General features: G+C 45.6%; 1 long non-coding RNA gene across 1 annotated transcript; it reads right to left on the bottom strand.

Moving 5' to 3' along the window:
* Positions 1-97: 97 nt before the first annotated feature.
* Positions 98-15,093, bottom strand: LOC309674838. The gene is made up of 3 exons (XR_014269428.1): positions 14,679-15,093; positions 13,844-13,998; positions 98-755 (listed from the first exon to the last, which is right to left on the bottom strand). It is a non-coding gene; the product is annotated as an uncharacterized lncRNA (long non-coding RNA).
* Between the last annotated feature and the right edge of the window lie 11,977 nt (positions 15,094-27,070).

Below are 27,070 nucleotides of genomic sequence, written 5' to 3'. Positions count from 1 at the left end.
CTTCCCAATTAAAAATCACTGAATGGTGACACTGGAACTCCAAGTCAGTCTTTATTTTCAGCTTTAACCCCAAAAGCCGCTTGGATGCAAGCCCTTCTGTGCTGTTGCTGGTGTCACTGCATCTCCCGGAGGGCAGACCTCGTCAGCCGTTTCATCGGCTCTCACCTTTCATCTCGCAGCCCCCTTACCTTCACACACCACTGGAAAAAGACTGTATCAGCCAGAAATCAGGGTCTGTGCTGCCCTGGTACCTGCGGGTAGCATTCAATAACAGGTGCTGCAAAGCACAGGGTTGCTCCTGCCCTGACCCTCGTGCCAGAAGCCTGTCAAGCAGCTGCTCTGTCTAAACTGTACCCTGCTTAACAGAGCACAGCGCCTGCCTTTTTTTTCCCTCTCCGCTTCTGGGAGCTCATATTTCTCACCTCCCACTGTAACACGGAAAAGTATATCCTTCACCTCTAGCCTCAGCGTCCCCTTCCCCAGGCTGGAAAGTCACTGATGATGGGGGTGGAGGGTGGCAGCTTGTTCTCAGCTCATCAATCTATCACAAACCTCTGCAGCAGCCTAGCTGGCTCCAGCCCTCATTTATTTTCAAGCGCGGAGGATGTTTGTGTTTGATCGGATGTGCTGGATAAATGATTTCAAGCCGTGGATTTCATTTCATCACTAATCACAGACATGGGTTGAAATCCTGTTCGTGAAGTCGGCAGCTAAACTTCGATTGACGTCCCTGGCAAGGTGGGTCGCTGGTCACCCTGAAATAAATAATAATGTAAATTAAATCTAAGGGGGCCACAGGAAGGGGATATGCAAGAAGACATCGTTCATATCGTTCTTAACTTTACTTCCGGTCTGTGGATTCACATATGAAAGGGATATTTGCTTTCCTGTGTTACTAGTAGCTGCGAAACAGAAACACATCATTAAGGAGTCTCAATCCCAGCTAAGATAGACCCTAGAAGCTTCTAAACAAGCCCCAAGATGCTGTTATAATATCAGTCAGACCTTTCAGCTTAGCTAATAGCTTTGATATCCCTATGGATAAGGGATTCTGCTCCTCTGGGAACAAAGAAGTCTCTGCCAGCCTCCTGCAGAAAGCCTTCCCGCGAGGCTCCCGCTGTCCCACTGGAAGTGGCACTGCAGGGCTCAGGGCTGGTGCCACAGTTTTCTGCCTTCAGCATCGTTCACTTCCTTTTTCACTCCATGCCAGCAGAGGAGATGATCTTTCCAAGAACATGAATGATTTATCAGTTTGGAGGGGGGACCCTTCAGGTGCTCAACATGGAGCTCCTCCCAGGAATCAGGAGAAACAACAGAGCCAATTTGTTTCTTACTCTTTTTTTTCTTAAATGCTACTGATTGTGCAGTAGGAGCTATATATATACGAATGCTTGGCTCTTTTTTCACAAAGACCCGAAACCCCAAAGTCAGACCAGGGAAATCAGAATCAGACTGACAGTTGTTCAGTATCTTGTATGAAATGAGCTGGTGAGTTCTCAGCCCAGCCCTGCAGTACAGCGTCCTCTCTGAACAAAGCCCCTATATCACCTATCGCATCACAAAGGAGAGACAGAGGGGAAAAAGAAAATAGACGTACGTGAGTGACAGGAGGAATGGAGAAGACAGTACAGCAAAGCAAGATCATGACCTAAGCTTATTACTAGTGCAGTAATACACATCTGCATTTCACAGCTTGTTGTACGTGCCCTGGAGCTGCTCTAAAGGCCCTCTCCTGCTGCTGTGCCATGATATGCCGTGTCCTTCCCTGTGCACAACGGGGCCAGGAGGGAGCTTTTAGAGTAAAGCTGCTCAGCATTAACTGTAATGCCCGTGCTCAGCAGGGCAGTGTGGGCATCACCTCCTTGTCTTAATGAGGAATGGCCGCAGCCTTGCAGCTTCCACAAAAATGCACTTGCCTGCATGTCTCTGTGGCACCTCAATGGCTTCCAGAGCCTAATTCCTGAAATTAGGTACTAGGGCAAAGAGTTTTGGTTTCCAAAACAGAGAATGCTCTGGAGAGTGGCCAGAGGCTGTGGGTATATGGAGCAAGGGTGGGGTAATTTGGGGGGAAGCTTTCTGCCTACAGGGAGAGCAGGATGCGTGAGAGCAGGTCTACAGCACTTAGCTGGAGCAAAATTACCAGCAGATCACCAGCTCGATAGCAGGATTTAGTGCAGGGAGGGCCAGGCCAGGTGAGTCACCAGGCTGCTGCTGCCAGTCGCTGGGGCTGCTGATGGCCATGATATCCCACTGAGCATGGAGTGGGGACCAGCAGGGAGATCGCCAGGTTAGTTATGGAGCTGGGCACCTTCAAAGGTCGGCAGCTGCTGCCTGTGTCTGTGCCCCTTCACAGCACCAGATGCTGGGGAGGACGGAGCACCACTGCCTGAGACCTGCCAGCCTTTGCCATTCGTTACTCACATGGGCTGCACATTCCTCCCCCAGGAACTGGCTGAAGAAGCAGGTTTTGCTCCACTGCAAGATCCTCCTCCAGGGTGGGCATAAGGACCTGAACTGTGCCCATCCCCAGCGTGGCAACAGCTGAACTTTGCATACTGAGCCATGGTCAAACACCAGGGACCCAAGCCTGTGGCCAAGCTTCTGGGAAAGCCCAGACCAAGGGTCTATAAGAACTATAGCAGAGGGACACATCCCCCCCCAAAAAAAACCCCAAACCCAAATAAAAAAAAAAAACCCACAACCACCTCAAACGAAGAAACAGTCACTCTGGCAATCTTCAAGACCACCAGGCTCTGGTGGGACAGGTGGGTCTGAGCTCTGCTGTCTTCAGCTCAGTCACTTGCCACAGCAGACGAATGAGCTCAGGTACTTGCTCATTACTTCAGACCTTACACACCCAGTGCCCCGTTCACCCCAGCAGGTACCGTCACACCAACTATCGTTTTGAGACAGTAGTATCTTACCCTTTCTCTGTGCAGGTCTAAATAGCACTGGGACAGGCTCCCAAACAGGCAAGCTCAGTCTACTAATCAGGGATCACATCGCACCAGAGGGTGTGGAGAGGCCCTTGACACCAAAATGTTTTGACAATCAAGCAAACATCCCCAAGCGACTCTAGGCATCAAGCACAGCTGATGCACGGGTAGCCAAAGCAGCTTTGAACTGTCTAGCCACTCAGCCACATAACAGAGAGCTCAGCAAATCCTTCCTGAGAAGCTGGGTGAACTCTTGGGTTACTGCTACACATGAAGCCAGCTGTCCTGTCTGCACATCCAGCACTACCTATGCTGGCTGGTCTGGTGGCAACTCCAGTCTGTGCAAGCTGAAACCCCAGTGCAGGTCAGTGCTGCTACCTGCGAGGTTTTAAGGAATCACATCCACCTTATAGAGCACCGGAAAGCCATCACCCTCTGTGTGCCCTTCTACATTGTACCCGCCAAGCCTTCCTCGCCACAAAGAGACACACAGATTGCAGATACATGCTGCAGAACAGTATCTGCAAGCATGAGGCTCCTTGGTCTCCCCATGGTCACCAGTAAGGGATGGAGAGTTCAGGTTCTCTGGGTAACACTACTGTAACGCCTGTTTAAGAGCAGAGTCCCTTCCTTTACTTTGCAATCAGGGTCCCTGCCCCACAAATGCAAACTAAGCCCAAACACATCATCCACCCATTGCTGGGGCTCATCCTTTCCCTTTGCTCCAGATGGAGGTGGTAACTGGATATGATGAGGTGGTCGGTCCTTGGCCTGAAAAATCTTTAGATGTTGCAATTGGGTGCACAGGGGCTGCAGCTGAACTAGGTTGGGTTAGACTGGGCTAACCAGAGGGGGTTTTGCTGGGTTTCTCCAGCACCATGTTATCCACAAATCATGAAGCAGCCTAACGACAGCTTAAAAAAAAATCACCTTTCACATCTGACATGCTCTCTCACATAGCCGGTCCAAAAAATAAAAAGTCTCATGAGGTCAAAAGAGGAATGAAAAGTAATCATCGGGGGCTGAGGTTCAACAAGACACAGAGCATTGAAATGACTCACCCTGCCATAGTCGAGCTACCAGATTTCCTGTTTGCTCTGCCCCAATCTTTGGGTGTTTTTCAGCAACTGGAACTATGAATTAAACTCCTACACTAGAAAACAACTGATGGCAATGGAGGTGGGGTAATTTCATGAGGTAGCTGTGACACATCGATGTGAAAAGTCTTGTGATCCAGTTTTGGTTTAAATTTGGAGACTGAAGTTCACCTCAGTCTTTATTTTGTCCAAATGGCTTATTCAGCTCAGGAACATATTTTGCATCCCTATTTCCCCTGCTGCACGATGGAATATGATGCCATGCACTCTGCTTGTCATAGCTGAGATCCTGTCTTGCATTTCTCTAATGCCTTGCGTGCTGGAGAGGCTTGGCATGCTTCACAAGCTGCTGTATACGTAGCCAGAATCAGACATGCAGCCACTTCTGGGGTGGAAGGCAGCAATAACTGCATGTGCTGCACGAGGAGGAATAAGATTTTGTCCCGGAAGAGATACTTTTGCATAACATGTCATTAACGTCAATCTCTGAACACCCAGCAAGCTGCTAGCTACAAGTTTAGCTGCATCTGAAGGACTGGAAGTATTACTGCTGGGATGGGAACCTGTAGTTCCAGGCAATCTATTTCTGCTTAACCTGCTATAGGCTGTCCGTAGCTGTCTTCATCACACCATAGACTGGTAATAGACAAATATCAATGTAGATCACAACCTTCTGTGGTGTCTGGGAGGGGTAATGCCCTCTCAAAGGATGCCTTGGAGAAAGGATCCAACAACAGGTGGGAAAGGAGTCAAATTGACAGAAAAAAGTAATCTCCTCTCTCCCGCCTCTCATCACCTGCAGATCTTTCTATTCTCCTCACTGCCCCAAAATGTGGGGTTGCAGCTGGCAGAAAAGGCAGCAGTGCCAGAAGGAGGTGAGTCCTGCAGATTGGGAGGGCAAAGGAGGAGCTGCAAGGAGGGAAGTCGTGGTCTGGTCGTGGTTGTGGTTCTCAGTGAGTTGCACTAGTTGCAGAGATTGAGGGGTGCCCGGCAGTAAGGACATGACTCAGGCTCTGTCCTCCCAGTGCCTTCTGCAGCCCTTAGGGTCCTGCACATCCCTCCCCTGGTTGAAGAGATAACAGTGTGACAACTCAATTGAGTATCACAATGTAAGTTTGGTGCCTGGAGCATGTCCCCGCTGAACATAATCTTTAATTCAGGCTGTCAATCCTACTCCTGCATCAGATGCCAGACTCCAGGCACCCTGCAGCTTCCGTAACACCTACCTGGAGCCATTTGCCACAGCCTGCCCGCTCATCTCCATCCCCTCTCCCAAAACCCTAGGTGCCAAGAGCATGTCCTTCTGGATGTCTGAGGAAGAGGCTCCAGCAAGGTTCTTGAGGTACCTGCTAGTTGCCTTGCAGCACTTGGGATGGTGCCAGTGAAAAGGCAGGTGATGCTCAGCAGATAGGAGGTTGACCAAGATCACCTGTGATCTGGTCCCAGTGCTGCTACCAGCGCCTTTCTCAATTGGCTTTTAGTTTACTTGCTGTTATGATTTTTGTCAGACCTACAAACTGGCTATTCTCAGGGAAGGAAAAAGAGAGGGGTGGGGGAAAAATCCCTTTCTCCATGCCGGCCTTTCTTAATGTCATCCTGGATCTAAAGAGGGGAGAGTGATGCCCCTTTCTCCCACACCCTGAGAAGGTACACAGGAAAGAGCAGTTCTTGTGGCCTCGAGTGCCACCTGGGGCTGGAAGTTGAAGAAGACCTGGTTTCCAGCCACTCATCCAGCTGCTGCAGTGCCTGTTCTACCTCAGCCCGAATCACAGCTGCTGGCAGGAGCGAACACCCGGGGCTGGAGGGGAACGCTGCCTTCAGCTGCCCCCGGCTCTGCGCTCCGGAAACCACAGCCCTGGTTTAGTGGTGTAGCTGTAACATGGGTGAGTGTCTTTGAGCACACTCAGAACGGGCAGGCTACAGCTATTATTTTAGGCAACATTTGCATTTTGGTGGGGTAGAGGATATGAAGTGATTGCCTAAAAAACAGGGTCTAGTATACTGAAAAAAAACCCGATTGCTGCTGACACACAGTAGCCCTGAGGCTGTCAATCCCTCCTTGGCTCCCAGTGGCCATGTGGCCACAACAGCCTCCCAAAGCAATCAACTGAATGTTCTGCATGCAGTGCAGCAGGGTGCTGGATACCACACAACAGCTGGAGTTTACTGGAACATTAACTTAAGCTTCCTTGAGCATCTGTGCAGAAACAAAAGGCTGCTTAAACAGAGAGAGCCTCTGAATACACCCTTGCAGGCGAGAGGGACAATTTGAACTCATTGCTCTGCATGCAGAGCAACTCAATATCACACACCCAGAGCACAGGGGACTGGGCATCCTGCACGTCCAGCAGCATCTGGTCTGTTCCACGAAGCAGCACGAGCGCCTGCACAACGTGGTCTCACTTGTCGTTGCTGGACCACACAGGGTGGGCAACGTGAAGAGCCACTGCAGTTCTGTATCACCAGCACAGCAGGGAAATTTGACCAAGTCTATTCATCCAGGCACTGTGCCGGTCCTCCTGAAAACACAGAAAGCGTGTTATATCAATCAACATTGGTCAGCAGCAAGAACCTAGGCACTGGCTACGTAAATTTTTTTCCTATTTTTCTGCAACCCTAAATCATAGTCATACTCATTGCTTTACTCAGGTACAGACTTTTGGCTTTACACCCAGGCAAGGTTTTTGCTAACGTAGAAACGAGAGCTCTGCCGGTGAGCCCACGTACCAGCCTGTCTTTGTGGGATGCTGTGGCTGAATAGGGCTGAGGCCTCACTTCCGTCAAAGCTGTGTCTGGATACTGAGCTTGAATTCAGCAGAGAAATGGAAGAAAAACAGATTAATTACCAGCTCTGCCTTTCTTTACCACCATGTGCCATCCTGGATGCTTCCTGCTCCTCAACAGCATCTTCCGCTTTGCGACACTTACAGTGTTGCCCTTCATCTTAAAAAGCAGTGTGTGGGGCAGAGAGACAGCAGAGCCGTTGCCTGATGTCTCACAGCCGTGTATCTGCCTTGTCCATTTCTGGGCAGTGCCAAAAAACATCAGGGCGGGCAGCCCTGGAGTAGCCCCTACCTTCAGCCCTGCTTCTCCTCCCTGACCACGTGCAAACCCGGCGCTGGTTCAGGCCAGGCTGCCTGTACCAGCCTCCGACAATGTCATTTCTTCCATCGCCTGGACCCGTTGTTTTCAAAGGAGCGGAGGGCCAAGGGATATATTTGTTGATGGTGTGTATGTTGGTTACTACCAGGATTGGCAGTTTTAAGGATTTTCCACGTATCGCGTGTCCCTCCATGTTGCAGTGCGCTGACCCAGACACAACACTGACAGCTGCAGGGTAAATAAATAAAAACAGAGTATTTTGATCTTGGAGGGGGGAGGTGGTTTGGAGGGGAAGGGGGGGGGGGGGGCGGGGGTGTCAGCCAGACAGAACAGGGTGGCCACAGCTGTGATGGGAACAGATGCGGCACAGGGAGCGGGGAATAAAGTTCTGCAAATGTAAGCAATGCTGGAAAGTCTTGGAGAATGGCACGCATATTTGGGACAGGTGGGAAGTGTTTACATTGAAAGAAGAAGGATGATGGCCTGAAAAAACGCTGGTCACGTTACCTGTGACCCAAACTGACCGAGCGCAGCTCCCATGGGCCCAGAGCATCTCAGACCACCATTTCTCTGAATGCATGTACCATCCTGCCTGGTGCTATTGATGTCCGGTGCTCTGTGGAGCCTGCAGGTGTTTTGTCCCTCTCTGAAGCAAGCCGACATTGGCTCTAAGCTAGCCTTTATCCCAGTTGAGCTTTTGGCAGGTCTCTTTAGCACCCCTGTGCAAGCCTTGGGCTGGGTGGGTAGGAGAAAGTATCAAGACCAGGCGCACCTGAGCCAGCAAACCTGCCAGTGTGGTCTCCAGCACAGCTGGAGCAGAGCTGGCAGTGCCCAAGGACACCCATCTGGCTGACCCCAAACAGCAGCCCTGCCATGGCTGGGTCCCAAGCTGCCTACATTGGTTTGGTGGTTTCATTTTGTCGGGGTGTTTTGGTTGTTTTTTTTTTTGTTAAAAGTCTAGCAGAATCTACTTCTCAAATGATGTTTAAATGATGAAATAAGTAGAGTTGTACACTGTTTTTTAATTCTCTGAAGCAGCCCTGCTGCCAGGAGGAGCTGAGCGAGGTTCTTGCGGGGCAGGTAACCTGTGGGTAGCTGCTGGCTGACTCAACTGGCATTTAGGTACAAAGCAGTTGTGCTGTGTGCTCTCTCTGCTGATGGTCATTAAAGATAAGAGGTGTGGGGCTTGTTGTAGGGGGTCTTTGCAATGCTTCAGTGAATTGCCTCCGTCCTAAGGACTCATCACAACTAATGACATAAACAAAATCCTTCCTTTCTCCTGGCACATTATACCCTTTCCATAAAACACTAAGGGCTGGATTTTTCAAGAACCCTAGAGGCACCTGTGTCCTCATTTAAAATTAATGGAGGGTTGGGAACCCATCTGCCCAAGGTGCTATTGAAATCCCAGCTAAATGAGTTAAGCTGAGCCCAGCGAAGGCATACAGTGCCGCTCTAGCATAGCTGTGGGATGATTGCCTGAGTCACACCTACTTTACCCAAGAGCGGCAAGGAGACTTGTCCAAGGTCATTTCATGCAGCAGTGGTGCACTGAAGAATAGAGACCAAGAGGCTCCACCTCCTAAGCCTCCGGTCTGCTTCCAAGCTTCGCTTTTGCTCCTGGCTGATTGCTGCCTCGTGTCACCCATGGGAGAAGAAATCCTTCTTAACTACAGCTATGTCACCAGAGGATGCTCAAAGGCAGCCTGCAAGAAAGTTTAAGCATCTCTAATCAAGTTGAAGGAAAGCTCACAAAGTCATGTTGAGAGACATTCTCTGCATTTATTCACACCCTAGCCCCTAGATAAAAATAGCTTTATATGTTAAGTTTAGGACCACAGAAAGCCCAGAGGATAGCAAGGGATTATCACAAAAGGGCAGCAAGGCCGTCAAAAAGAGCCTGGGGGACATCTTGTACAATTTCCATGAAGGGAATAATTAATTCAAACTGTATACAGACAGCTCTGGGAGCGTCCACTCTAGAGATGTTCAAAGACTCCTTTGCTGCTTTGGGCTCACTTTAAATCGAGTGTCCTAAAAAAACCACTTCAGCTATGCATTTCATTTCAGTTATACAGGGTGTTTAAATGCCAAGGGATCAGGGAAAATTTTGTTATTAAAGGGCTGCAAGACTTTAATAAGGTACACAGTCATTAGAAAGTTGTTGAGTCATGAAAATATTCTCAATAATTTGAAATTAATGTTTAGTGTATGCTCTACCATAAAATGCTTAGATGTTGTGGCCATGGATACTAAAGAAAACCTTAAGGCCATAACTACACAAGCAAGTTACCGCAAGGTAAGCTAGGGTGTAATTTTAGAGCACACCACTTACAATAAGGTAACTTCCCATTTGCCAGCTCTTGTCCCGGGACCAGGGGAAGCAAAGTCCTTGTTGAACGTGGCACGGGTTGCCCTTCAAGGGCTGCTGGCTGAGAACACGAGTGTGGCTAGGTACAGCAGAATGGGTAAGGTGCAATAAATCTGTGCAGTAACTGACCTTTTAATAACTTTGCTCTCCAGCACAGATGCAAGGATGGAAGGACTATGTGCCAATGTCATAGACATAGATACAATTAGATAATCAAGAAGCTAAATGGAAAGGGGTAGAACCTAATGAAAATAATAAATACACATATTAATAAATGCTTGCAAATAATTATCAGGGCTCTAAGTTCCCTATACCAGTGGGTCTGTTGAAGAGGTAGGGAAAAATTATTAACTACCAAGAGTTTCCTTCCCTCCTCTCTTTTCCAGAAAAACACAACTATTTCAATGAAGAGTGCTTCTGGTGATCTGCCCTTTCTTTTCCATCTCTGGATCCGGACAAGCAAAATTCATCAACTTCCACTTATGACTTTAATAAGACCAGAATTTCTAGATGTAGTTGTTGAGGAGTGCGTTCCTGATAAATCGTTTAAAATCAGAACAACAAGGCTCCTAGCCCAAATCAAGGATTCATCCCACATCCTGCCCTGAACCTGTCCAGTGCTGGGTGGAAAATCACTGTCTTTCTAACCCCAGTGACTAGGGCACCTTGCAGCCTGGAGTTTTTTCTTTTCAACTCAATAATGATCATCGCAGGACTTTTTTTTTTTTTTTTTTTTTTTTTTTTTTGCTTTTCTCCCACTAGTTATTGTAATGAAGGGAGAGCTGTAAGTGTATTTCCTCTCAAAATTTTGGAGGAAAAATTTTGGAAACTGGTTATACCTCCTGTTTTAAAAAAGGAATGGAGATTCACCAAGAGAGCCCTGCTACTGCTCAGGTGAGCAGGAGGAAGCTTCTGAGCCCTTCAGACCCACCCTCAGGGGCAGTTGAGCAATCCTGATATTCAAACCATCTCTACATTCTCTTCTTCCATCCAGGCAGATGTTATAAACGTTTGGGGAGCAAAAGAAAGAGACTGCAAAGGAAACCATGAGCTGGTACAGCAATCAACTTTCATCGCGTCCCACAAGGTTAAGACTTCATCAGATGAGAGTGCAGCTTCCTTTGGAGAGGTGCACTAGACTCAGCAATGACACCTATTCATCATGCACATCCCTCTTGCTTCAGGTTAAGAACTAATGATCCTGTAGTCCAGGCTTGCCTCCTTCCCGTGGGGGCTGGCCTATAGATCAGCCTGTAGGACTGTCGCTGGTTCATGAGCACCTTACCCAAAGCAAAACTATAACCTGCTTGTATCCCAAAATCAAGGCAGAATTAGGGTACGTTGTTGCACACCACTTTGTGCCTTCTAGGTGGGGATAATGGGAGAAGATGAATGGGAAGAGGAAGAAAAGGTTGGGTTTTTTCACCACATTTCTTTCCTCATACCCCTACGACCCTCCTCCCTGCCCCCAACATGACCGTTCTGACCAAGGCAAGAGGCATGTATTTTGGAGCTGTCACACCTTACACTGTGGAGGAGCACGCCGTGGTGGGTGCTGCTTAGCATTCCTCATACTCCTCGTGGAAGCAGAGAGAAGGATGCAGATCCCAGCCAGCACACTGCTTGAAATTACATAGAAATTAAGTAGAAATTATGGTTCCCTTGCTAGTAAAGAATAACCCACATTTCTACCACTGCCCAGCTCTACAATGAAGAAATGTTGTTGTGATGGAGCATAAAATCCTCCAAATGTCCAGCACTGCTGTGGTTGTCTGTAGGCATCTGTTTTCTTTAGGTACTCGCTATATCAGTGTCTTAAGAGTTAAACTACCTAGAAGAAGGGGATTTTAGTAGAAGATCCAGAGCAGCAAACATTATCAGCAATGTTAATCTGTCACATCTTTCCTGGACTGTACGCATCACGCTCCATCACTCTGGCATGTCACAGCCTGCATTGTTACAAGATGTACCGAAGCTGTAGCCAGCCATAGTTTGGCATCTCAGTGAACCTTCTGATCCAAGAAAATACGGGAAGGAAAAAATAATAATGTCATTTAAAAAAAAAAACAAAAACCACAACAAAAAAGCCACCACCGAAAAACCCCCAACTCTACACAAACCAACTCACCTCTATAAAAAGCAACCAAGACTAACCCCAAAACTTCTAGCAAGTACTAAAATAGATTTTTTCAAATACAACTATAGAACCAATCTGTTTGAATTAAAGATGAGCTAGACCCTTGAATGCACACCACTGAGGGATGCTGGATAACTCAAAACCTAGAGTTTTTCTTTGTCGTGTTTCTTTCATATTCAGACACGTACAAAGAAAAAAAAAAAAAAGAAATTAAAAACCTTTGTTTTCCTGGTTTCCGTTTCCTGGTTCTGGCAAGAACCTGGCCAGCAGCCAGGGTGGCCTGAAAACATCCCATGTTATCCGAGCTTGGAAATGCAGGAGACTCAGGCTGGACCAGTCCTCAGAGTTGACACCACCAGAGTGCCTGGAGCCCACGCCCTGGAGCAGCCACAGGACTGCAGACACCAGATGAGAGGGAATGCTCTTGGCTCTATTGTTGTTGTTGAGCTCCTGGAAAGGAGCTAGGGAGAGGGAAAATGCTCTGGATAGGATAAAAAAAAAAGTCTCAAAGGAATGGATGATCTCACTTGTCCACACACACACGCCCAGATGTACAAATATATATAATTAACTGGAAAATACTGTGTGGTACAAAGGTTTCTTCTGCTTGGGTTCACCACAGTTGGGTTAGTAAAGGTTAGTACAGCCATAACAAAGAGCACTTCCCACACATCTCCTGTTAACAGCACTTCTACCACATCATAGCATTTTAGTATGCATTTATATCTGTTGATAGGTGCCTCTATACTTTCCACACACAGAAAACTAGACATGTGATACAATTATTAAATTTATACAAAGTAGCCTATATAGTCATCAATAGAATATATGAGCTGTGTATACACACGTGTTCTTATACAGGCAGTTTTTTGACCCCTTTAAACTGCCACAAGGGTGTATGAGGGGCAAGAGATGAAAGGACTATCCCATTCAAATACCATAAAGAAGACAACCCAAAAGAAAGAATAAAACCAAAACCCACTGAAGGCAGTCTCTCCATCTGCTTTTGCCCCTGTGCAGGGCACTTGTGGTGGAACAGAAGGAGGGTCATTGTAGTAGCCAGTACTATCAGATTTTGGGGTTTCTTAAACAGTCCTGTATCAACTCGGACAAAGTTGCAAAAAGCAGCCCAACTTAGAGCCACAAATTACCAGTTTCAAAGGTGTCACAAAACATCTTCTGTATCCCTTGCTCCATTTCCTAGACAGTGCCTCCTAAGGGACACAGCAAAGAAAGTGCTCCTCAGAGCACAGTTTAGCCCCTTTCCAGCACGCCACAGCAGCAAAGTCATTTCCGTGCATTGCTGTGATGCCGTACTGCATGACAAACAAGTCCTTGCTCTATTCTGTTCCAAAGTGTTTTTTTTTTTTAATCTGGGATTGTTTTAAATAAATTACATATGCCTCTACTTGGGGTTTGGATTTTCTTTTTTTTGGGGGGGAGAGGAGGCAGCTTGAGAGGTGATTTTTTGTTTGTTTTGTTCTGTTTAGGAAATGCTAATAACCATTTCCACATCCTTTCTGCTCACCCTGCAGATGAAATAGTGTCCCTGAATGCAGCTGGTGGTGCCCATCGTTTCCACCCTGGAGGTGCGCAGGTTCCCACATGGGCATCCTCAGCTGTAACCAGGGCATACTTAATCCTCAGGAGTCACGGTCTGAGAGCAAAACCAAACCTCTTCCTTGCAAGAAGCCCCCACATCATCTCCTAAAATTTTTCAAGAGCCAGGACTGTCTTATTAAAGCCAAGGAATGCGAGAGAGAGAGAGAGAGAGAGAGAGAGAGAGAGAGAGAGAGAGAGAGAGAGAGGAGCTGTGCTACTTCTGTTTAGATACCTCCAGAAGCCAGTACATGCTTGTAGCATTAAATGGAAATAGCTCACTACTTCCACTGTCCCGCTAGAGTAGGAGCTGGTATGTTGTTTGTCTTGCACTGAAGAAATAGGCCAGTGTTTCTCAACAGGAAGGCTTGTCTGGATCCCAGACAAAGAGGGCTCAGGAACACCAGCCCTCAAATAACCCAACCACTCACTCATCCCGACCCTTTACACATTCAAGAAAACTCACCACCACAGCTGCAGATTTGCATCCAGCCTCCCTGCAAAACAGTTAACTTAATCCCTGAGCAGAGATACTAATGAGAGAAGCCAAGAATGGTTATTTTTTAGGTAACAAGAATGCCCCAAACTTTACTGGCCTTACATGACTTTTAGCTTCTTGTTCCAAGCTACTGAAAAGCTTGTCTGTTTTTTAAGACTCCAGGTCATTCCTTTCTCTGCGTCCAAGCTGTTCTTCCAATATCTTTTTAAATCGTGTGCTTGTTTCCAGTGAGTGGACTCCGAGCGACAGGAAAAACTCTGTAAGAGAGATTGTCTTCTTGCATATAAATCTTACTTTGAAAGGAGACGGTATTTTTGGAATTCAAGGGCTGTTTTTGTTTTTTTTTGTTGTTTTTTTGTTTTTTTTTTTTCCCCTGCAATATTTTTTGTTCTGCTGTTTACAGGAACCCCATGTCTCTAGAAGGAAGGTACTTGTTCAACTCTAACCTGAAACAAGGGGCACGAGGTAAAAATCTCCTTCCCTAAACAATATTTTCTAGATGAAGGAGGTATTTTCTTTTAATCTGGTCAGGCTTTTCAAAATTTGTCTCCATCCAGGTGTGCAGGATTTCTGGCAGGGAATGTGTCACCCCCCTGAATACAATACAGATCAAATTTTTATTTTTTGTCTTAAGATGCCCTATCTATGCCATGCTTCCCCTAGTCGTAAATCAGGAGCAATGGTACTTAGGATACAGACGACTCAGAGATGCTTTGAGGTTCAGCTACACATTTTAAGAGCCTTGACCAAAACATTATTTATTACTGGTTACTTAACAACAACAACAGCAACAACAACAACAACAAATGTAAGCTTGCAAGAATGGGTTAGGAGTGTCAAAGGAACAAAAGTTCTGCCCCAAAGGCTTGTACTTTATACAAACATGATGGCCAGAAAGAGCACAACACAATGAAAAGAAGCTCAGAAAATGGCTTACCATCACAGGCAGTGGACAGGTTTCAGATGTGTGCAACCATACTCATTAAAGCCAGCTCCTCACCCTTGATGACTTCTTGCATCCATCCCCTGGTCTATGCACCACTGCTCTGATGGACTGGCTGGTAGAGCCTCTGTTGAATGTCTGGGTCTGTCAGCAGGGTCTGGAAGCAGCACAGAGCTGGAGAACAGCTAGCAGGGCCCTGGCCACACGCTTAAAAGTCACTTAGAAATCCCACCCTGTGACTGAAGCCTGGTGCTACGGGCTTTTCTTCACCATGGGACCCCCAGCACAATAGGTTGTAGCACGGTCTCATGCTTGAGCAGAGGAGATACGAAGAGATTTGAGGACTTTGTGTGTAACTGATGGTAACTCTCAGTAGAGTCTGACATCCTAGAAAGAGGAAAGACAATCATTGCTCAGCACTGTGCCCAGCTGGTTGCAGGAACCATTGAGGCACACCCCCAGGTGTCTAGTTCATTATAAGGCAAAGATACAGGAGATACAAAGGAGATACAAAAATTCAAGATGGGGCACTGGCTAATAGATGGCTGTTCCTTTCTCATCCCCAGAGACAGCAGAAGATCCAGAAGACCTGGACAAGGGTAGAACAAATCAGCTTTCTCATCTGTTAATGCTTACATGGCCACAATCAACATGAGAACAGGGAGAGGGACTCAGCTTGCCTTACGGTGCAGGTGTCTCCATCCGACCTGAGCACTCCGGGTTCATGTCATAGCTGCTGGAGAAAAATAGGCATATTTTAGGGGAAATTAGCCAGGCTTGCTTGGGCTGTCAGGTTAAGGTGACTCAGCCCCTAGACACATCTCTTGCTCTCTGCTTGTTAGAAGGGGTGTCTAGACAGCTCGGGTGAGGCATTACCGTGTCCACATTCGGTTGGATGAATCCCCTTCAGAGAACCACATACTGTGCCAAGGAGGCCCTCTGGCACCACCTCAGTAAGAAGGGCAGAGCGCTACAAACTGGGAAAGGAGGTCTTTACCCCCATGGGGATTTAGTGGCCTGGCTGACTTGCACAGCTATGCGTGGGCTGCATGCAAACAACAGCACCCAAACCCCAGTTCTCTGCTCCCAGTGTGTTTTGGCAACTCTGCTGCTCCCCTCTTGGAGCTCTGCAGAGACAGCAAGGAGCGGCGCAGCGAGAGGGGCAGGTGTTGATGAAGCTCCCAATTAACCCGTCTGATGGATGGGCTTCTCCAAGCAACCCTCAGCATCTGGATGCAAACAGGCATGCCGCCCGCATGGTCTCCAGGGCAACATCTGCGGGTGTGTACACAACAGGACCGTCAGGTAGCTGCTTGTGGGCCACTGAATATCATCACAAACTTTTATTCCTGGTACAGGGTGCAGAGAGATGAAAAATGACACCATCTGCTATAAGGTGTCTAATTCACCAGTGTCATTCTCAAAAGCTGACTATGTGTCTACATACATATATACACAGACACACAAACACACCTCACTCCCCTTTGTCACACCACTACTCAGTTGTACCAGCACTGCTTACCTTAAAAGGAGTTAAGAAAGCCCCAAATCTGTATCTAACACCTTCTAAGACACCATAATATTTTGTTGTTGATGTTGTTTATTTTCACTACTCATGGTACAGTCCTAATGATGGCCATCTGTAGAAAAGGGTCATAATCATGTTTGTCTTTGGAAGTTGGCTCAAATAGCTTGGGAGTGAATAGCAGTAACTGAATAGTTCTCATAAAACCATCTAAACGCAAACAGAAATGTGGAGTCCAGTCCTGCTTCCATTTGCAGTCAATTCCTTGAGCAGACTGGTCCCAGTAGTAACTCTGGAGATATCTCCAGTGAGTGAGGTCTGGAAGATCCTGCAGACAAGTTGCCTGTCCCAAATGCAACAAGGACTCCAAAGAGAGGATCTAATGAACAAGATTTACTGCCTCACGCAGTGGGCATTCACATGAAGAACTTTATTCTCTATGAACCAGATACAGCGATTTCACCGAGTGCCCTGGCGCTCTTGTCTGGTGGCCTTTAGGTTGCCAGTTCTCCAAACCTTGGGAAGCACTGTTGGGAAGAGCTTATTTTGTTCTTGCCACGTATATCAAAGTTCAGATAGCCGCACCTCGTTTGGTACATACGATGGGCACATGAAGATGACTATGAATTTAATCAAAGGACTTTTCAACCACTAGGAGCCTTCCCAGAGGCACAAAGAAAGGGCAGCCCTGGAAGCCAAGGGCACTGACAAGTAGGTAGACAAGGATTTGTGCAGAAATATCTGCATGTGCATGTGTGAGGGGAAGAGACAAGATGAACTAATCCCTTTCCTTGAGGCTATGTCTTTACTCTTTCAGACTGGCACGTGCCTCCTTTGTTTTTGATAATAGAGGTAATTATATCTGAAATGTTCAACTGTAAATCTATCATGCAATTAAGGGAATTCAAACTGCACAGAACTATGGGAACATTTAAGGATGGATTGTGGACAAAGATTCTGAAAATCATACTCCATGTTTTCCATCGCTTGACTCAAGACTCAGGCAGCTTACTGCTTTCCCCAGGGACTATCTGTCTTCCCACCACAAGATAAGAGAACCACACACTGATTCCAGTGAGAATCACTAGTGTACTGTGGTGGAACCAAAAAAACCTTCAGAGAGGAGTTTATGGTTTGGATTTCCTTTAATTTTTTTTGACCCTTCTTATCACTAAACAAAAGCTTGTGGTCTTTCCTAGATAATCAACAATTAAACTCATATAAAACCACATGTCCGGATAAAGCTAGTCTTATGCAACTTGGATGAGGCTTTTTTCCCCACTGTAATTATTATTGAAGAAATCTATCATTATACTTTACAAGGAAGTTTAAAATGCAAAGCACTTAGTTAAAAATACAGACGACCCAGTGTACTTCCTAGTCCTCCCACCCTCTAACACTTATATTTGAAAACAAAAGAAGAAAGAAAAAGAAAAAAAAAAAAAAAAAAAAGAGTACTAAAAGAAGCGATTCATTCTTTCCTCATAGGATCCCCAGTAACACTCACCTTTCACGGGCGGTGAAGGAGGGAGGGCTTGGGCTTACCTTACAGTTTTGTCTGCGTGACAGCCTCTCCAGTTCAATGCTGGAGCAATGGCGCTGATGAAAACGTGGGTCCAAGGGTGGGCTTAAATATAAGGTCTGGTGTCCTCCATGCTTCTCCATTTTGTTGGCTACTGGCCAGGCTCAAGCCCAAGGCATCAGTCTTTGCTTAGGAAGAGTGAACTTGGACTTTCTGCTGCTGGGATGGTGCACAGCTGCGCACAGCTGGCCTGAGCTGCCAGGCCAAAGGAGGGGAAGGCATGGTGCGTTCCCCCTTGGGAAGGGAGCTGCCATTTCAGTACTTGCTTATAGGAAAGAAAGGAGAAAGTGGTTTGAGCATAGCCTCAGATGTGGGCTTCACCAGCAAAACAGAGGAAGAGATCAAGAACTAGAGATTGCGCAGAACCTTCTGGGTCAATATGGTTCTTAGTGCACAGGTGAGCTGTATCTGACATTAAAAGAAGAGAAGAGTCATTTGCACCTTTCTTCCCAATAATTCTTTCCCAATGTGAACAGAGTGATTTTTTGGGGGTGATCTTTGAGTAAGGAATGCTGTAACTTACACCACAGTCACTTGGGATAATATTTAGTACTGATAGCCTTTTGCAGGGCAAGCTCAAGCAAGAAAGATCAAATCTTTGCTTCAGGGCACCCATTGACTTATAACTGCAGAAATGCCAACAACAAAAAAAAGTCAAAGGCAAAATGGAACATGAGTTTACAGAGGTTGACTCCAAAACCATAAGTTTTGGTGAGGTTGTTTTGTTTTACTTTGGGGTGTAATTGGGTCACATTCTACATAAGTGTAAGAGCCAGAAACACATTTTGGATGTTGGCTTTGTTGTTGCGTTTTGGTTTTTGGTTTTTTTTTGCATTAGTGTTTTGGGTTTTTTTAAGAGAACTTAATTTCTTAGATAATAACAGATTATTTTTTCCAAAAGCATCACTTTGCAAAATTCAGGATAAAATTACGAGAACTGGCTACACAGTAACTACAACTCCCACTTCTGCATGCAGCGTTACACAAATATTAGGTTGAATAAAAACTAGACAACTTGCTTCCACTCACCACATTTGGATTGGTAAACAAACCAAATATCTTCATATTTCGAGTATCACCTGATCTTACTTGAAACCTTCTGACTGGCCTGAGTTTGTGTCTTTGCTGGAATGAGTGGGACAAGTACTCCACCCCTCCTTTTAAATAGACTTAAGCTGTATCATTTAAGTTACTTGGAACAGGGTGCAGGGACCATCAGGAAAGGATTAACTGTAACAAAATCTTTGTGAGGTTAAAAACTGGACAAGCTGGCCATTTAAACCCTGTGATGGGCCATTTGCCTGTAGCAAACCAACCTTCCAAAAAAACAACCTAATGACATGTGTCTGCCTTAAAGGTGATGCATGAGGGTTTCTGTTGTTACTGGAAGATGCCCCAATAGAAATGCCTCTATAAAGCTTTTAAGAAGACACCAAATTAGAAGGAGTGGACAAGTGGACTACAGACTAGGATTTAATTAGTGAGAGGCGTGAAAAGCCAGCAATCTGCCCCAGCATTCCCTGGATTTTGTCTCTGGCACAGGAAGGGTTTGCATGTTTCCCGCTTGTGGCTTCTATTTTAGCCTGTATTTATTCATTGTTGAGATGCTTCAACACAGCTGTGCTGGTTCATTAACTGCCCAGCATGTCACTCAGCCCAAGCAAATGGCTTTGGGGTAGTGTTTTCCAACAACTTAAGGGAAGGGTAGACCTCTGTGAGGAAAGGAAGGTGTTGGTCTAGGAGGTATTTGAGAATCTCATGAGATACACTAAAAATGAAGACCAGAGAAGACGACTCAAGCAGGAACGAGGCAGCTTCCCACAGCAGGGAAGGCTGGGACTCAAGTGGAGATTCAGGAACCATCCTCAGCCATTGAAACCCTACTGAGACACCAGTGACCAACGAAGCTAGATCTCCCTTTGTGTTACAGCTAGTATCTCTAGCAGAGAGATCACCGCTCCTGTGGCTTTCCCTGTAGGCTCAGAAGAGAACACTTTGACTTTGCAGGCACAAAGTGGACCCCAAGAATGAGGGGAACAGATCCACAGCATCCGCACCCTCTTCTAGTCATTGCATCCTGCTCTCAGGAGAGAACCACTTGCAAAATTAGAGCACGCTCAAGCCTTGCCCTTGAATGCTTTGGTCAGGAAGGTGCCCTGCCCTATTCCAGAAGCTGCGTCAGAGATGTGCTGAGCCGTGCAGCTGCTAGTTGGGCGCTGCTTCCAAAGAAATAGGGTCCGTATCATGCCGCAAGTGACTCATGCTGAGATCATCCCACTCAGGAAAAGACAGAAAGAGCAGTCCCACCTCTTCCTCCAGGGAGGTCTCGCGGCATGGAGGAGCAAAGCAGGTGCTGCAAGCGGGGATGTTCGGTGCTTCCCGCTGCCTTGCTCCTTGGATCCGTTTTGTGCAGGGGAGAGGGAGACAGGCCATGGGGAACATGCCTGTCTGCCAGCCCGCTCCATGGCATCCATCACAGTGACAGCCCTTGGCCACAGGCAGCATGGGAGGAGCAATCCCCTGCACGCGGCCCCAACATGCCGGAATGCCTCCGCTCCTCTCCCCAAGCCTTGCTCTAGCTACTGCACTGCCCCACCGTAGTGCAGTCTCCTTTCTCCTGCCTCACCATAGGCTTTAATACAAACCCCTGTAACTGCTCCCTTCATCCTTCACATGGGTAGTCTCTGGAAAACCACTATGGGCCCAGGTAGAGCAGGGGACTGTGGATATTGGCTTTAAAGGCAGGAGATTAGTAAATACACATGGTACTATGACAAGCATGAAGTCTCCATGACTATTGCCATGCTGGTCCTAACCCTATCTCAATAATCAGCCGTGGGGTCACTCATCCAAAAACATTTCCCAAGGTGGCTAACACTAGTTTATAAAACGCAAGTTTTATTCTAAAAATCTGATTCGGGTGCAGGCAGCTAAGCAAGAAGTGAGCCCAGCAGCCCCAGAGCTGTCAGTCCAGTCCCCCGTTGTGGCACAGCATTGCCATTGCTAGGTCTATCACTTATAAGCTCACATCTATAACTCTAGAAGCATGGCTGGTTTAAGAAAATAAGGACTCGGTAATGCTACTTCCCAATCCATCCTGTTCTGCTTGTCACTTGTCTAGCCTTTGACCATTACAGTTCTTCCCAAATGGGTTTCCTTGGTGGTTGCCTCCCATGCACGTGAACTCACACATGTCTGCACCACACAAGCTGCTTACGCCTGCTCTTCCAGGCAGTCGTTGCTGTTCAAATTGCCCATTAGAACCCAGCTTGGCCCAAAAACTGAAGAGATTGACAAAAACACATTTTGCTGCTCTTCCTGCAAAACTCTTGAACTCCTGAAAGCTGGACACATGAAAGCAATCTGAGGTTAGTGTGTAATACACAAACCACATAAAAGAGGTAATTTAGCATTAGACACATGTTACCAGAAGCAGGTTGAAACTAATACAGGTTTTGCATTCAGGTCATAAAGTACAGCGCTTATATCATCTTGTGAGCAGTCCCTACTCAGTGTGCCTTCATGGGGGGAATAACTACAAGTGCTCTGATACCAATACAAACTGAATACAAAACACACCCTTCTCCTTCACCCTTCTCCTCCCCGTGAGAGAGATGCTCACATCCGTGGGACAGTCTCTGAATGGCGACAGACAATTCAGGAGACGGACGGGCCAAAACAGTTTTCTTCTTTTCTATTCCCATTCCAAATTTACTGAAAGGCCACACCAACGAGCTGAATCCAAGCACTTTGGTAATCCAATAACAATATTTTTTAGCACTGCCATAATATGCCTTAAAAACCTGATGCCAGCGATCGAGCTGGAGCACTAGCAGGGAGAGTACACGCTCCCCAGTGCTGCCCAGTGACTGTACCTCTGGCATAGAAGGGTGAGCACAGAGATCAGCCTCCAAGCATTATTACGGAACCCGTGTGAGATCTCTCTTGTGATCCTGGGGGAAACCACACACAACTTAATGTTAGCAACTTCTGTCCGTGATTGACTCCTGTAGGATTCTACCATGTTACCACTTTTTTTTTTTTTTTTTTACAGGCGCCAAAGTTCAACCTCTTACTATAAGCCAGAAAAAACAACAAATTCGACATATTTCAAACAAGATGGAGTTCTGAAACTAGAGTTGTGTTGCACCTTTAAAAAGTATGTTGGCAGAGGAACTTGGTTTAATTCGAAAGTTAGTTTGGCGTGAAAGAGCTACACAGCAAAATGCTAAATCCCTTTAGAGAACAGAATGAAATAAAAGCAGATATTTCTTTTCTTAACACCATGTCAGCAAAATTCTCCTTCCTGGGCAAGAATTTTTTTCTTTTGCAAAATTATTGTGCTAGTTTGCCAACGATGCTTTTCTAAGAACAACCGCCTAAGCACCGTAGCTGCTTTCTCATCCTGCCTCTCCCAACACTTCAACACTCCCTCCTGCAGCCCAAGTGGAAAATTCTTTGCCTTGGGGCCAGCAATGAAACTCATACAAGTTATTGGGAGAAAACGCTGTTATGATGACTTCCCTCTTTCCTCTGTCCCCATTTTAAGTTCCTGACCCCGACTTTCAACTGTTGTTCCAGCTAGAGTCCGAGAAATTGATTTGATTCGAGATATTTCTGCCGATGTCATTCAGACTCAAACAAATCTATTGAGGGGCACTAAAAATATGAAGATCTATCAACCCATAGAGTCAGGCTGAAAAAAGTTCCAGTGTGACCAATGGCCTAACTTCCCTTCCATGCCTAATGACATGCTGGGCAAACACGACAATTCAACTGATTTTGTGGTCTGCATCCAACTTACTCAGCCTTTTAAAGAAAAACCTGGATGGAAATGTGAGTATTAATCAAAACACACTATCGCTGAGAATTTTTAGGACCTTCCTGTAAACTGGGCAATCAAAGTCTACCGGAGAGGAGAGTCTATGTCCTATTTTTAACTCTTTATTCACCAGCCAAGAATAGCTGGAAGAATAGCAAAGATATCACACACTGACCTTAATTAAGATGGTGATTCACCCTTTGCTCTCTGAACACAAAGAGAACAGCTTGGAGCTAGAAGGCTTAATGGCAAAAAGAGTTCGGGCAGAGAAAGAGGTAAAATTTACTACGCAGGGCCTCTTTTGAGGGAGAATATAGGGCCCCTGAAGGACACATTTTCCCAGAGAACAAGCACAGTCATTCATCTGTTTTTTCTGGAAGCCTAGAGAAACACAAGTACGGAAGATATTGGGTTTTGAAAGCCTGGAAATTCCAGGTTAACACATAACTTTTCTCTGATCCTTCAATTTAATGATACGATACATTTATCTTACCAAAAAAATTACAATATCCAGAAAACAGAAACATATTTTTTTTATTCTTCCCCACCTCATTTTTTTGTTCCAGGTGAAATGCCCTTCCAGAACATCTCCAGAAAGAATGCTTGCCTTATAAGATTTAGCACAACATGTTTCAGTATCATTTTTTGCTTTGATTGGATCTTCACGAAGTTAATTTCAGCAGTAATCTTTTCCTTGACTAGGGAGACCTAATATTGACAGTATAATGGAGAAGGTAAAGTTTTATCATTGAGTTGTTCCGGAAGTCTCCAGCTGATCCAAACCAAAGGCACTTCTTTAATGAACAGAAGATGCCTTAAAAGATGTCATTAATGATATTTCTACCATTGATCCACAAATGTATTAAATGTAATCATCACACTGTCTATCTCGAATATTTATAAACCACCAATAACTAAACCACTCGTATCAGTTTACAGTCATGATAGTAAATGCCTTCAGACGAACTAGGGAACTACATCTCTATCTACCGCATTCATACAGCACCTTAGGTTGGTAAAGAGCATTTCCTTACTGCATTGCAAAGCTGCTGTATTTTGACTTTAAAATAGATTTCAAAACAAAAAGGACGCGGAAGAGAACATAGATAATTTGGCATATGGCCCAGTTTTTGCAATCCAAGAACAAGTGCCCTTCCAATGCTGTTACGGCAATGGCATGGACGGCTGACAGTGGGGTAGAGCACTTAGCACAGGCGCAGAAACTGCAAACACCAAGTTCACAGCTGAACCCCTCCAAAACTTTGGCACAGCACGTGCCCGGGACAGCTTCTCCATCAGCCTGGGGTCCTGGTTTGGACTAATTTCTGTGAAGAGGAAGGAGAGTTTACAGCTGCCCAATACTTAAATGCATTAAGGGTGAAAAAACCATGAAAAAGTGTGCTCAGAGAGTGAGATTCAACCCCGGCCAGAGAGGCAGCAGAGACCTCACCATGGCTGCTGTATAGATGTTTCCCAATTCACCCAGTTCTCTGGGATGAAAAAGCCGTGTGCTGCCTTGAAAAGGGGTGTATTCCCTCCTTAAACATTCATAGAAAATATACTATATTTGGGATTTAAAGAGGAAAAAAATGAACAAGAAGTAGCCCTTACAGTTCCCAGGGGAGGGGGTGGTGGTGGATTTCAAAATCCCAGGTTTGCACAGGCAATAGAATTACCACAATTGTTCTGATTCCCAAAACAGGCCAAGTGCAGGTGTCAGCATGGAGGGGCTGGTGCAGGACCACAACCAGCACAGCCAGGAGCAGGGTCCTTGTTCTGGGCTCTCTCCACAGCCTGGGCAGAGAAAAGGAAAGGGAATTAGTTTGTTCAGTAAGAGCGGGGAAAACAAAGTACAGAGTCAACTTAAATCATAGCAGAGTCTGAGTCTTATAAAGGAGTTCCTGGAGAAATCATGTTGACATGAAAGTAAGCAAAAAGTCTTGAAATAAAACATTTCAGACCAAGGCTTCAACAAAATTTCCTTGCTCCATATCATCCTGGTGACAATACCTTTCTGTAGAAGGAAGCAAAGTAACCTGTCTTTGCTAAACTCAAAGGTTCAGAAATCAAAGTAGCCCAGTAGGGAAGTGGGGAAAGCCACAGATCTGGTTTGATTTGAAGACCTTTAAGTGGTCCTAGAAAAGCAGACCAGTAAGTAGTGTTTATAAAATGGAAAGAACCCAAATCCAAGGCCCAGATGTCCTCCAAACTTGAGGTTTGATCACATTCAAAGAATATTTTGACTCAATCCCAATTCAGTGAACAGTGAGATGTGACAGGCCCATTTCTATTTTTAAGGGCTGGGGAAGATTTCAGGCAGACTTCCTTCTCTCAGGGCACGCACAGCGTGGGCAGCAGAAAGGCAGACTTCTTCACTGTGCCATTGCTAATGTGCTTTTGTGCTGCCCAGGAGAAAACCTCTTCTTAGAGAGGAAGACAGGATAATGGCCAAAGCCACAGGTCACTGCACAGACTGCCCAGTAGTCGAAATTGCAAGTTCAGGCTTTGTCAGAGGGAATGTCGGGGGTAGGACCTGGAACCAGACACACGGTTCTTCTCTTCCCTGGTCTATTTCAAAAATGTTGGTGGATCCTTCTGCCAGACTATGACTTCAAGCCTTTGAGGAAAGGAGCCTGACTCGAACCGTTCATTCAAAACCTCCCGCCCTGCCCCCTACCAAAGGCTGTGTGCTGATACGGGAATTGGAAAAAATGGAGAACTGGTTTCAAAAAGTAACATCTAGTCCTTAGGCTTTTCACGTGATCAAACAACATCTCTCATACAAATACTTCCATAAGTTCTTGCTTTTCCTATCCAATCCTACGGTGAAGCAGGAGAATGGAGTTTAGGATCCAGACCAGACAGCAGAATTTGTGTCTGAAGGATTTTGTGTATCTAGATAATGAACAATTTGGAGTGAGAACTCTGATGTATAAATGAACAAAGCCAGAGAGGTCAGCTAGGTTTGACTCCTGAAAGCGTGCCAGCAACAAGGCTGCTCTGAATGAATACCTGCATGAACCAGAGCGTAACTGATGGAAAAAGCGTCCAACCTCTACTTGCCAATGACAGAATAAATCACAGCCCTGAGTTTTGCTCCAAGAATGGTTTCCGCTGGGAAAAGTCGAAGACTTATGTGTGGTATGAACTCATCCAACTTCTGACTACCGATTCTTATTATACTATTGCCCAAAGGAGCTTCTGTTTCTGAATTTCTCTTCCTTATATAGCATACTTGAAAACCAGACTTGCTTCTTGACTTGCTGTTTGGTAAGCTAAGGAGATGGGCTCCACTGTAAGGCATGTTTTCCAATCCTTCAGTCATTCTTGTGGCTCTTCTCTGAAAAATCTCCAATTTTCAACATCCTTCTTTAATTGTGGGCACCACAGCTGGATGGAGTGTTCCCAAAGCCATTGCACCAATGCCAAACACAGCAGTAAAGTGATCCCTGGGTATATAAGCAGGGAATATCAAGTAGGCTTTAGAAAGGATCCAAGGACTGCTTTAGCCCCTTTGGCCACAGCACTGGAGTGAGAGGTGACATTCAGCCAGTTATGCATTCAAACGCTCAATCCTTTTCCAGATTCCCCTTTCTCACAGTCTAAAAAATCTGAGAGTGCATAAATCTCAGTTTTAATTTCCCTTACCTGTAGCATCCTGAAAAGAAGAATTATTTGGTATTTCCATTCTACCAAGAGATCCAAATGGACTATGCTAAGTCCAAGCAGAGAGATTCAAATTATGCTTTCTGTCATGTGCTAATGTCAGCAGTGTGGACTTAATGTCTCCTTCCAGTCCCTGCCACACCATTAAACAACTAAAGCAATGACGGGATGACTGGCAAGATCACACTAGAAATACAGCTATTTGATGTGTTTACACTTCAAATCTATTTATAAATACCACTTTGAGATCTGTAACTGAAAGTCAGAATCCATGTACCATTTCCTATTTGATACTGTACCATTTGAGTTTATGAATTAATATGTATAAAAGCACATTAAAGGCTTATAGGAAATTCATACATCAACATTGGTATAATAATCAACCAGATTTTTTTTTTTTTTTTAAATTCAGCTGTGGTTGACCAAAGTTACTTTCCAAAAAATCAATACTAGGTGCCTCTTCATGTGTTATGTTTCTATAGTATGTCCATTCATTTTATGCTTCTTCTTGAATTTCCTTGAATTAATTAATATTAATGTTAATTATGAATGATCATAGCACTCCATTTAAAATATTGATGTAAAATTAGATTTCTTCTGTCCCTAGAACTTCCTCAGTGCTGTAGGGTTATTAGAAATCAACATAAAAGAACCAATGAGCTCTTCAGCTTTGCAACGCTAGGATTTAGAGTTAGAAAAACCCAATGATTTGCATATGTAACTTTAGAACCCAGTTGTTAACATACTCCCAAGTACCAGTGAAGTGAAAATTATTCCATTATCCAGAGAAA

This window comes from Vanellus vanellus (genome assembly GCF_965231255.1).
Source record: "Vanellus vanellus genome assembly, chromosome: 8".
Lineage (NCBI taxonomy): Eukaryota > Metazoa > Chordata > Aves > Charadriiformes > Charadriidae > Vanellus > Vanellus vanellus.
The sequence above is the reverse complement of the archived record's forward strand: the minus strand, read 5'-3'. Positions and strand labels throughout refer to the sequence as shown.